The sequence below is a fragment of the Strigops habroptila genome, chromosome 2 (assembly GCF_004027225.2).
Source record: "Strigops habroptila isolate Jane chromosome 2, bStrHab1.2.pri, whole genome shotgun sequence".
In the NCBI taxonomy this organism is placed as follows: domain Eukaryota; kingdom Metazoa; phylum Chordata; class Aves; order Psittaciformes; family Psittacidae; genus Strigops; species Strigops habroptila.
This window is the reverse complement of record NC_044278.2, coordinates 73,374,783-73,388,553: the sequence shown is the minus strand read 5'-3', so window position 1 is coordinate 73,388,553 and position 13,771 is coordinate 73,374,783. Positions and strand designations below refer to the sequence as shown.

Below are 13,771 nucleotides of genomic sequence, written 5' to 3'. Positions count from 1 at the left end.
AGTGGTAGTAGCTTGGAGAAACTAAGGTCTTTCAAGAAATGCCAGGTTTTTGTTTTCAGAAGGTTCTGGGTTTTGATGTGGAGGTGAAAAAATGATTTTGACTTATCAGGCTGGTTTTTGCTGAAATGTTTGCCATGAAATAGTCATTTCTCCTTAGGATGACCACTTCAAAACACTTCAAAATAACCTGTTCCCTAAGCAAGCTCGGCTTGGCTTCCAGTGGATGGTTTTGTAAAGATCCCAAAGTATGCAGTTTATTTATTTTCCACTGAAATAAATACCCCCCACCCCCACCCCCGGAGTGGGGGAGGTGTTTGTGGTTTTTGGGTTTGGGTTTTTCTTCCTTCTCTGATAGGGCACAGTAGCTTATATTTGCCTTTTTTTTTTTCTTTTTTTGGTTTTCTTTTTCAAGAGTCAGAAGTAAAGAAAAGTAAAGATAAAGTAAAGTTTTACAACAAAAAGTTGTAAAGTTTTTTACAAAAAACTTTACAACTGAAAGCCAAGGGGGGAGCTCTTGCTGCACTGGCTGTGACACAGAGGCAACTTGTGCTGCTTATTTAAGCCATAGAACAGAAGGAGAAATTTAGGAATGGTTTTCGAATGATCTCTCTGGCCATTTCTGTTCTAACCCTTGCCTTGCCCATGAGGGTCTTGTTGAAGTTAATAAAAGATTTGTGCTTGAAATGACACCAGACCAGATTGAAGCATGCCACGCCGAACTGAGTTTTCACTCTCTGTTGGATTCCTTTCTGAATCTGGGTACTTTGTAAATGTTGTATAAAATATGTGTAGAACTGAAAGCATTGGTTTTGATTTTGTTTGTGATTTGTCATTTCCTTTTCAAAATAATACACAGTGTTAGTATCAGAAAGCTTTAACTCATGTTAGTTTTGAAGAAAGCTTTTTCTCTATGAAATGTATAGTACAAGCCCCATTTCTTCAGCATATTCAAGTCTTGGTCTCTAGGTTAATAAAATAAAAATTTAAAAATCATCATAATTTAAAAATTATCATGACAAATCAATCCACAGGTACATGGAAATTCATATAATTTTAATGTAATTTTTCTGAGCAGTACCTGGAGATCTTTAAATACACAACACAATACATATGCAGGTATGGCATCTAATTCCCTTTGTGCCTGCAGACTGAAAATTTAGCTCCCTTTTCAAAGACCATACTGTGGAACAGCTAAATATTTGCAGTTTGGGAGGCATTTACACTGCAGGACACAGAATGCCATCCATGTTTGTATGTTTACTCTTCACTCCTGACAGGCTTTTAAATGTTTAATGCGAGAGGCATTTCTTCTGCCCTTAAAAGAAAAAAAAAATCATCTTCCCTCCTCTGCCAGTTCCTTTAATAACAGCAACCTCCTGAGACCTGGGAAGGACTTTTTATCTTAAAATACATGTACAGTATTTGTAAACTTGACTTTTAGTTATCTCTAGAAAAAAAACCAAAGGTGGTGTTTTCCTTTTTACTCAGATGCTTCTGTTATGATTCCACTGACAACCCTGTCCCTTTCTGCAGCTTCAAGAAGAGCCTTGTACCTTTGCATTTTCATTAGCTTTTGTCTGGCTGCCAAGATTTCTGCCACTGTAGTATGGTGATGCAATAGCAGTATCTTGTACTGCCAGCCCAGACACTCCTGATCAGAGGGAGGGAAACTCTAGAATGGAACATTCTTCATTTTTAAGCGTATTTTCACTGGCTGATCGGTTGCAGGGGCTTGCGGCAGAGCAGGAACACAGCTTACTGCTGGCTTAGAGTTTGCCACCACAAAAAACCCAAACAAATCACTGAATTTAACAGTGACTGAAACCATTTTTACTCTATCAGAGGAGAAAGGAAATAAAAACTGTAAGGTGTGATGCCTGATAATGGTGATGGACACAGTATGTAGCACTGAATTAGATGTATATTTAACTACCTTCTTCAAATGGATGAATGAGAAACACCAATGTTGTGATTGAAGACTATATCTGTATTACATTCAAGGACATGACTGTAGTTCGCTGTCCAGTATATATGTTTGTATGTGTAGTGAACTGGTTTGAAACTAGGTAATATGGAGTCCAGGACAGTTTGGAACTTACGCAGGAAGCTTGGTGAATAGTCAGGCTCCTGGCTGCAAAAAACCACTACAATCATGTTCCTGTCAGGATTTCAATCATCTGAGTCTATACAAGCATAGACATGTCTGTGAGTACATTAAGTGGTAGCATTAGATTGGATAGTTATTTGCTAAAAAGCATACATGCAGACTGCCTTCCACATAATGCCATTAAACACAAGTTGTTTCAGAGTACTTTGTCATTCAGAGAAAATAAAACTACTGTTTAGAGCAAAGCTGTGTCCCCTCTTGAAAAGGAGATCACGAGGAGTAGCTGAGGAAATGATGTATGCAGTCATAGTGCTTTCATCTGTACATTATAAGGAGTAATGATATTGATAACAATTGCCTTGCATATGGCATATACGTTACAGATTTGGAGAAATTACTCTTATTAAGGACACTATTGGTAAGGTAATGTTTTGGTTTCCTGTATTTTTAAAAACTTTATGTTTTTTGGAAGGTCCTCTCCAAAGACTGCCAGTCCAAGGTTTCTGTGTATCCCTTTTCAAAACACGAGAAAAAGCAGGTACAAAACAAACTTGATCAAGCTAGCAGCTTTTTGCTTTCCTTCCAGCCAGATGGCACTCATTAGCAGTGAACTGACTTTAAAATAATTTCCCACTGCATCCCTTCTTTTTCTCAATAGAAATTCCACCCCAGCGCTGGCTTGAGAAGATGGCCTGTGCAGCCCTTTTGAAAGATTATAGGATGTGTTAAATCCAGGAATAAAGGGATCATTTTAAACGGAAGGGGATCGCACATAAAGCTGCCTTGGCAGACACCTCTTTTATGTATACAGGGAATCTTTTATCCCCATTGCTTATCACAGCAGTGAAGAGCAGTCTGTCAAGTGAATTGCAAGACATAAGCAAATTTGTAGATCAAAATGAAATTGTATGCTTTAACCAAAATCCAGATAATTTATGTCTAAATATTCTTGTAGAAGCTGACATGAACCTCCGCTGCTGATAAGTTTTCTTTTTTACTTTATTCACAGTGATTGCTCATTTGGTATTTAAAATCCATAAATAAATGAGTTTAAATTATTGTTATATTCTATACCAGTCACTCAGTTCCACATCCAGATGAACTATGCTTCTATAAATAAAAGTTCCCAGTTAGAACAGGCTGAGCTGGTATCCTTTCCCAAGTGTTCTGCTTCCCTGCTGGCAGTTCCCAGTGCATTCCGATTGGAGAAGGTGGGTAAAGTAAAATAATGTTCTGAAGTTTTTCACTGGAGTTTCTGGGAAATTAGGAGCTCCTGGCCAAGTGGAACATCTGGTCACATGAGTAATATATATTTTTATATGTCTGTATGTATTTATTTTTTATATGTGTATATGAAATAAATAGTATTCAAGAATGTACCTGGGCATTGCAAAATGATCATCTATCCTGTTGAGTTGTTTGAGCAGTCCCTGGTAGAGTTTTGATGTGTGTCAACTGGCACTTTCCCCAAAAATTCCTGGGCATAATTTGAGAGTTAGAAAGTTCTAGGCACTGTTCCCAATAAGCAATATGCTGCAGTCACCCTGTTTTGAAGACTAAGAGATCTCGCTATCATAGGAAAGAACTGTTAAATGACTTTCAGACACTAGTATTTACATATTTTTTGCAAACGTTATTCAACCTATATGACATCCAGCTTGACACTGTTTCGCACAGCATTTTCCTGCAGAAACTGGCTGCTCATGACTTGTATGGGTGTACTCTTCACTTAGTAAATAACTGGATGGATGGCCGAGCCTGAAGAGTTGTGGTGAATGGAGTTAAATCCAGTTGGCAGCTGGTCACAAGTGGTGTTCGCCAGGGCTCAGTATTGGAGCCAGTTCTGCTTAATGTCTTTATCAATGACCTAGATAAGGGAATCAAGTGCACCCTCAGTAAGTTTGCAGATTACAGAAAGTTGGGCTGGAGTGTTCATCTGCTTGAGGGGGGGTGTTGGTCATCAGCTGGCTGAACATGAGCCAGCTTGTGCCCAGGTGGCCAAGAACACCAACAGTATCCTGGCTTGTATCAGAAATAGTGAGGCCACCAGGACTAGGGCAGTGATCATCCCCCTGTACTCAGCACTTGGAATACTGTGTGTTCTGTTTTGGGCCCCTCACTACAAGAAAGACCGTGAAGTTCTGGAGTGTGTCCGAAGAAGTGCAACAAAGCTGGTGAAGGGTATAGAGCACAAGTTATGTGAGGAGCTGCTGAGGGAGCCTGGAGAAAAGGAGGGTCAGGGGAGACCTTATCGCTCTCTGCAACTACCTGAAAGGAGGTTGTAGTGAGGTGGGTGCTGGTCTCTTTTCCCAAGTAGCAATGATAGGATGAGGAATTGGCCTCAAATTCCGCCAGGGGAGGTTTAATTAGATGTTGGGAAAAATGTCTTTACCAGTAGGGTTGTCAAGCATTGGAACAGGCTGCCTAGGGAAGTGGTTGAGTCACCATCCCTGGAGGTATTTAAAAGATGTGTAGATATGACGCTTAGAGACATAGTTTAGTGGTGGGCTTGTCAGTGTTAGTTTAAGGGTTGGACTTGATGTTTTAAAGGTCTTTTCCAACCTAAACAACTCCTATTATTCTGTGATTCTATGATTCGAGACCTTTTAAATTTTATTAGTTAAAGACTGGAAAGTAGACGGAGCAAAAGCTATGTAAAAGAGTCATTAATCTCTTTAAGAATTTAAAATATAATTGAATGATCCCATATAATAATATGATTGTGAAAAGACCAACTGCAGAAATACCCATCTTCCATTCAAATGTATAAATATTTTTATTTGGACAGCATATGCTGGTTATGGTCAGTGTGTAGCAACCATATGAATCTGGTTACTTAAAGATTTGGAATTATGAAATTGTTTTAGACTTTTTCAGGTAATCATGCTCTTTTTTGCATCATATATTTGTCTTTCCTCTTAGTTGTTTTGCTGCATCTTTTCTGTTTCATTAATAAATTAAATATCTGAAAACAAATCTGAATAGGAAATTTTCTTTGTTACCTTTCATAATTTACTGGCTGAGGAATTTTCTGCCTATAAAAATGATAATTCTTGTAATGTGATTTAAAACATTATGTTTAAATATTAATGTTTTATTAAATATAAAAATGCAAATATTATATAGTAAGTTTAATAATCTGAATTTCAGAAAACACAACCGGCTCTGTTCTTCCGATCACAAGGAGAATTTGACCAATAGAAATGTCAGTTTGCAATCTGAATCTGCCCAGTGCAGTAATGTCAACCTTCATTTTATTATTGTGCAGGTCTGAAGATTATGTTGCATTTCTAACTCTAAAAAATTGGGTAACTCCTTTTTAAGTTCAGTCTAAGTTTCTTGGATTCTTTTAATTTTTCACAGACTTTATTGTACAGACGGGAACATCAGTGCTCTGTTCTCAATATTGCTTCTCACCAAGATGTCTGAATTGTCCAACTTCATAACCATTTCTGTATGTTGATTTTTCTTTTAATTAACTGGCTGGCCTGTGTATTTTGGGGGCAGCTTTTCTTTTCTGAATGAGCAGTTAATGAAACCAGTCACATCACATTTGTGCTATATTAAATTTTTGTACATGAACGCATCAGCTGAGTCTTTCTCAGCAAATATATCCCAGTTGCTTTAAATCATATGAGCTGTAGCTCTGCCAGCTATGTTTGCATCTTCTTTCACAATGTAATGTGAGAAAACAAAAGGTTATATATGCTAGTACCCTTTTGTTTTAGAACATATGTTCTAATTTTATATATATAAAAATATATTAAAAATAAATAACTATATATTTACATCATATAATATAAATATATTTATATAAAATATAAATATACACATATATTTTATATATTAAAATCATATTTATAAATATATATTTATATTATTATATTATATATAAATATATATTTATATATAAATATATAAATAAATATATGTATATTTTTACTCACCAAAACCTATCCAAACTAGGAAAAACTAACTGTTTGCTTCTTTACTCTGCCATAGGAAACAAAACATCCTGTTTCATAGCTCAATCATTATAAAATGTAATTTTAGAGCAATTATAAAAAACGGTTGTATTAAGAATCACACACTTCATAATAGTATGATATAAAGAAATGGGACTATTTGGTTAATAACTATCTGAATATTGTCTTTTCCATGTGGATGCATTTAAAGATGAAGGGTGCAGAATTAGTTGTTATGATCAGTACACTATGAGGAAGTATAGGACAAGGGTGACACTGCTAGTGCCACTAGCAGTGCAAAGACCCGGATAGCTTCTAGTGTACTCTGAAAACGTAGGCAGCAGCGCTTTGTGTTACATAAAGTATATTTAAGGAAAAATGTTATATTTAAGGAAGAATGTTAACTTCACCTGCTTATTACTTTCAGACATTTCAGTCTATATTTTTCTGTACTCTCTTTTCAAATCCTTTTTGTTTAAGAACATTCTTGATCTGCCTCTGAGATTCTGTCCTTACAGCTCCCTCTATTTTGACTGAAATCTGTAAAAGCCTCTAATGATTTCTAAAAATGCACATTCTTGCGAAGCCAATCTCTGAGTGAGATCTTAACCGCTCACTCACGTCTAGGTAGCCCTGCTACCTTTTCGTGAAAACAGTTCTAGTTTAAAATTAATTAATCCTTTTTCCTGCATTTCATGTTTCAAAGATTAACAACCATGTTTTTCTAATGGTTAATAGCATCTTTATTTCCATTAAATTTCTTTCTATTAAAAATTTCTATTAAATTTCTATTAGTTTATTATATTTTTTCCTTTGCCAACATTTTCCTTCTATTTAAATAATTCTTTCTTTCTAAGAGAGAACTATAACAACCTATAGGAAGTTTGCTCCTTCCGTTTTAGGTTGTTGCTGAGATTTAAAGAAAAAAACCTCTTGGTGTATGTTTTGATGTGATGGCATTAATCCTCAGTTCATCATCCTGGTAGCCATACTCTATCACTCCTATGACTGAATTAATCTCTCCAGCATGGGGATGATGTTCAGCACTGTACACATTTTTCCAGAGAAGGGATTTTTCATTATGAGTTTTTTCTTCTCCTGTCTAATATATCAGTTTTGCTTGCTTTTCTTTGTGATCCCTGTATCTAATTTTCTCGTGCTCAACTAATGCATTCAGGCTTTTCTTTTATTTCCAACCAATGCGTTCTCAGCTTATATGAGCTGCTTATTTTCTCATACCTCTTAAATCCAGCAGTATGTTCAATTACAGTGTTCTCTATTCCTCTTTCGTTCTTTTTTCCTTCTTTTTTCCAGTTGATGGTTTGCTTCTCTTGTGTTTCATGTTAACTCACTTCTGGCTAATGTCATTCTTCCTAACAGCACTTGTACATTTATAACTATATAGTTAACTTCATCTAGCTATACAATCACCCAACTTTTATATTTACCAGGATCACACTTAGGAGTGGTGTCAGACACAGGAACTGACTCTTACCTATTTGAAATATCTGACATAATGGAAAATTCATCCAGGCTTTAGATGTTTCTAAAATATCAGTAGAAATCTTCTAGTCAGACCGTTGGCTCATTTCTTGCTTGTTTGTATTATTCTGTTTATTTAAAGGAGAAATTTAAATAAACAGTGTCTAAGTTTCCATATATCTCTAATGGCAAATGCCTAAAAATAGAGTATTTAGCTAGAGTTTTCCTTTCTTAATAAGCTACAAAGCAAACACTTTATCAAAGTGCATCTATCTGTGGATTTCTGCTTTGAGTTGGAATTGGCTGTATAGTTTACTGTTAAACCCAACCTAGATTCTCCCAGAATGGGACAAATTGCTTGATGACTTTAGGTTAGTTCAGGTGATTAGGATTTTAAATTTTTTTAGTTTTAAATCTGCTAATATTAACATAGGATTTAATAATCAAGGATCCTGCACTAAGATATATGCTATTATAGTACACTTTCTCACAGTGATATCTGTATGTTCAGAATACATACCAAGAAACCAACTGTTCTATAGAGCTGCCTAGCTAAAAGTCTTAGCAGAAATGAAAGCATCTCTGTAACAGATAAAATGTGAATAAGGCACATAACACTGAAAAATTATGTAATGGTTTCAGTAAATATGAAAGAGGGTCATTTGGTTCTGTTTTCTAAACAAAATACATGGGTGCTGTGATAAATTAAGGCTAGTTTGAGTGTTTGTAAGCCATAGTCATTACATGACCTAGGAAATAGTAGTGAAATTAGGTTGTGTTTTCCAGATACTTTCACTTTTTTAATTAGCACTTGAATTCTGATTATTTTATCTTGCAACTGCACTGTTAAGCAGTAGAATAATTAAGTAAATTGTGAAATAATTATGCATATGTAAAGTATATAAATGCATATACAGCTTGCACAGATTGGGGATACAAACAACTCGATTACACAGAAAAACTACAGTTTCGTCAGAAATCCCACGTAAGACTCACAGAGTAATTCAGGTTGGAAGGGACATCCAGAGGTCCAACACCCAGCTCTGATCAGGGACAGCTTATGCCAGGTTTTTCAAGATCATGTTCATTTGAATTCTGAGCAGCTCCGAGGGCAGAAAGTCCACAACCTCTCTAAGCAACCTGTTTCTGTGGTTGATGAAATTCCTTCTGAACCTTTTTTGGTGGAATTTCCTTCATTTCACCTTGTGTCTGTTGCCTCTTATCCTTTCACTAACTGCAATTCTCAGAAGAATCTGGCTCTGTCTTCTCTACACCCTCCCTCAGACTGTACTTATACATCTTGTGTCCCAGATCCTGACCATTTTGGAAAGCCGGTGTGTGTCTGTATTTTCTGTGCTGGACATAGCACTCCACATGTGGTCTCAAAAGTGCTGAATAGAAACAATCAATCGCTTCCCTTGCTCTGCTGACTCCAGTCTTGCTGATACAGCCCAGGATGCTGTTGGCTTTCCTCGCTGCAAGGGCATGCTGCTAACTTATTGATATTGTTGTCCACCAGAACTCCCACATGCTTTTGTGCAGAGTTGTCTTCCAGCCCATCAGTCCCCAGCCTGTACTGAGAGATGGGGTTATTCCTTCCAGGAGCAGGTCTTTGCATTTGCCTTTCTTGAACATCAAAGGCCCATTTGTCTACTCTGTGAGGATGCCTCTGAATTGCAGCCCTGCTTTCCAGCAGGTTGGCTGCTCTTCCACAATTTGACATCACTCACAAACTTGCTGAACATGCATTTCCTTTAATTGTTAAGGTCATTAGTAAAGCCATTAAACATTATCAACCCCACCATTGACTCCACTGAAGTGGTTTCCAATTAAACTTTCTTCTACTGATCACAGCTCATTAAGCCGAGTGATGCAGCCGCTTTTACACCTACCGATTTTACACCTACCTTTACACCTACCTGTCACCAGCCTGGCTATAAGGATACTATGAGAGGCTATTTCAAAGTCTTTGCTAAAGTCAAGTTCTACAATATTCATTGTTCTCCCCTCATCCACAGAGCCATCATCACAGAAAACTACCAGAAGGGTCAGGCACAATTTGCCTTACATATGCCTGTGCTGCTTGTTTGCAGTGCTGCTGTCTGTTATATTTCTACCCATACAGAAAAAGAGGTTGTGAATATGGCTTTGAAACGTTTGACTTTATAAGAAGCTCATGATCATGGTTAGTAGTAAAGAACAGTAAATTTATTTACATTATTTTATTTAAGTACAACCTCAGAGCAAGAACACTGCAGTTACATTCATGCAGTCAGGTTTCTGAAATGTCAGATAGAACTCCTTTCTCTCATCAGATGTTGTACAGCAGACAGTATATTTCCAATGCCAATTACACTAAAAAGGCAAATAAAGGGTATCGTTGGGAATGAACTAGTGACAATGTCTGGATTTAGGATGCTATTTCCAGAAATAAACAGTCACAGTTTTTGCAATGTATGTCTTAAACAAAATGTTAGTGACAGATGAGATAACGGAATTACCTACGGGATGCAATGAAGGCTAAGAAAAAATTAAAAAAGCCATAAACCAAAAGTCAAACCAGACCAGACTGCATTTATTTAATCTTAAAATAAAGATAAATGAATGGAAGAGGAACCTTTCAAAGGTTTGGATGATCTAAGATTATAAATGTAATGCAGGGCTGTCGTGGCCTTCATCAGGAAAACTGTTCTGTTGGGATAATCTCAAGTAAGAGACAGTGTGTTGAAATGATATATATGATGTAGCAGAATAGTTTACCCCTCCGAAGGGTTTGGTCAGTCTGTCTGAATCAAACAAAATGAATCATCTGCGCACAAAGGGAATGGTTTGTTTTGTGCAGTAAAATTAGAGGAAATAATTTGGTTTGCAGAGGAAGGGCAGAGAGGGGGTATTATAAGACCAAAAAACTGTTTCAGGGCGTAATTCAGTTTCTGCCTAACTGGTGACAGCCTTTTATTTTATTTCAGTCAAGGGGGATATGATGTCCAGTGCTAAGCTGTTAGTATTCCAGTCATAGTCAGTGAAATAAACGTATTAATTAATATCCAGAAGAGAAACTTCATGCACTGAATTGGATGCATTTGGGGATACTTTTACACATGTCTGTAGATGGCATCAGTGTACTGTATGCAAGGCAAAAATAATTAATTATGCTGATAAATCTTTCTTTCCTGACTTCTGTAGCCAAGTAATCAACCGGGAGAGTTGAGCAAGTGCTCTAGCATTCAGGATACCAATTTTCTGAAACAGAATGCATGGGAACAGGAAAAGTAATGCCTTTTTGTTTTTGTTTGTTTGGGTTTTTTTGTTGCAGATAAGCATGAACTCCCTTCATATTGTTGGTGTCAGCATTTTTCATAAACATTGTCTAGCAGGCACTGAGAGAGACAAGTTTAACGTTTATTGATTTTTCTCCTGCTGGGTTATAATAGCAAATTCTTCCTGGACTCTGATTTACAAAAGCAGAAGGTGGACTTGTTCTGAACTAGAATCTATACAAATATGTTTATAGAATCAAAGGAAAGAAGAAATTCTGTTTGTGCTCTTCCTAGCCTCCCAAAAATGACTAGTTTTTACAAAGAGTAAATTATCAGTGAAGAATATTTTCAAATGAAGCTTTTAACAGTAGACATTATGTCGAGGTAGAGCCTACATTAGCCCCGTAAGTGGGCTCCAGGCATTAGTCTTTTTCAGTGGCAACTGTGAAATCTCCTGTAGAGCACATAGTACAATTTACCACCAAGTGGGAACTAGTGGCCTCTCAGGATGTGCACTTTTGACCTGCAGTGCAACAACAAAAAGATTTGCAAGCTTTAAAATAGGCTGAAACATGCCATTTAACCTCTTAAGGGTATTGAACATATGACCCCTAAAATTGTGACTGTAAAAAAGTATACAGAAATGTGCAGCTCATCTCAAATAGTTCTCACGATATGGAAACTGTGCTGTGAGATGTACAGATCAGTTTTTCTGAGGGCAGGTACTGCAAAATACTGGAAGAAATAATCAGTCTTTTTAAATTAATTGGATTGTTTAAAGAGTCTTAAACAATCCTGCAAGACTTTCAGAGCAGGGTCCACAATGTCATCAGTATTCTGTATTAGACTGAACACAGTTAAAGCACAAAATAGTAGTTAAGATCAAGGCTCTTTGCAGACTAGTAAAGCAAGGATGTCTACCCACTATGGTAACAGTAAGGAGGCAAGAGTCACTGGAGAAATACCCTGTGTCCCGTTATCTGCACTGCAGGCTGCCACTTCAGCTTGTGAAGCACGAGCAGATAGTCATAAGGATCTGTGTAATGCTGCTTTTTTCCAAGGACCAGGGATAGTCTTGGTCCATTTAATTTGCCAGTAGAAGGATAGCCAAGATGAGTGGGATTCCTGTATCCTGTATTCCCCAGCTGCATCAAGGAGCATATACATGTCTCTTAAATCTTTTAAAGACATTCAGTAAATCTAGTTGCCATAATTAGGATGAAGTCTAAGAGGTAGATAAGTAGGTATCTCTGTGCTAAATTCATATGTTTAAGAAACTTAATCAAACCCAACTAACCAGACATAAGAACATAGACCTAGTAAAGATCTGCTGAACCTCAGCTGTGCCCTGCCACAAAATGCAAAATCACATAATCACCGCTGCATGTTGATCAAGCTCTGTGCTGTGAGTGGTTAGGCTGTGTAATCTCGCCACTCTCTCAAAGATATTTTTTTCATCTTCTCATTCGAGGTATTTCTGGGAATTTTTCCTCAGCAAATCAAAGTATACTAAAACATAGTATTACTGATGCTTGTTGTAATGATCAGAAACACTGATATTTACAGGTTTTCCTGCCTCCTGTGCCTTTAGTGTTTGTAGTTACCAGGCATTTTGATTAATTTCCTTTGCAGACATGGACTTTGCTATTTCTTTTCGATAATAAATACTCAATGTTGTAACATGATGTAAGTATAAACATGACCTTAGCTTATATGGCATCAGTCATTCTGAGTAGGTTTAAGTGACATTTTTTGCTGTTTCAGATGGTGGTTTTTAAAATAGCTCCCTCAAGTAGTAAACCATAACCTTTACTAGGTTTACCTGTGCTAAGTGAACTGGATTGTGTCTGTTCCTTTTCTGTAGTAGGGCTGAACAATATTGTCTAGTGCCAGAATTTTCCATTTATACTTTCATGTGGTTTTTACCATCCTGAAATGACTGAATTGTTGGGGTAACTTTAATCTGCTCTTGCTTTTCCCTTACCTGGCAGTTAACATAAATTACTATAATCTATCAAGAGTATAGTAGAAGGTAAATTAATTCCCAATAGTCAGCATTTGCTGGTTGAAGTGAGGTGGTGCAGTTATTTTTTTTCATTGTACCTTGCAGATGTTTCTAGTAGTTTTTGAAAACAAATGCCCATACTGCTTTCTTCTTGAGTACTGTTAATATACCTGCTCAGTGTAGTGTCAACAAATGCGCAGTAGCTTATACGGAACACCAGCTGTGCTACATAAATTTTGTAATAAGTAATTTGGGGACAGAGATTGCTGCAGTCTTTGCAGAAAAAATTCCCGAAGAACTTCCATATGATCACTGTCTACACCCCAGAATAATGGAAACACAAGTATTCCAGTCACAAGTATAAGAATATTAGAAGTGGGGGAAAAAAAAATAAATTAAATAAGTGTGTCAATTTCTTTTTAAATTTTGCTATTACATTTTGTTACAGCCATAACCTGCTTACAGCTATCAAAATACTGTTGTCCTGGAAGCTATCTGCTTTATTCAATACACTCAGGATTTTAAGGATGTCACCGTTACAGAGAAAGAGGGCCTTCAGTCACACCTTGCCAGCCTGTGTAAGCTCATAGGGGATTTCCAATACATCCACATTCTCCATAGAGCTCTCACTGGACTGGCATATCTAATTTTCCCCAAGTCAGTCATTCTGCGAAGATCATTTTCTTAGATAATTCTTTGGCTTGGTCACTCTTTATTGGTCTTCTGCCTTCATGTCAGGTCCTCTTACTCTGTCAGATCTCAAGTAGTACATGCATTCATTGGTGCTGATGTAGAACTTACTTATAGCAAAACTGAATATGCTGATTCCAGCAGAATACCAAAATATTTAAATACACCATATCTGGCAAGCCACTTAAACCAAAACTGCCAAGATCTGCCTCCGTTTGTACAGAGAATCATAGAATCAACCAGGCTGGAAAAGACCTTTAAG

At 36.9% G+C, this 13,771-nt stretch overlaps 1 protein-coding gene across 1 annotated transcript in view; it reads left to right on the top strand.

Moving 5' to 3' along the window:
• GPC5 (glypican 5) overlaps positions 1-13,771 on the top strand; it is a 588,911-nt gene that overhangs the window by 175,440 nt on the left and 399,700 nt on the right. The gene's annotated exons all lie outside the window — the stretch shown is intronic.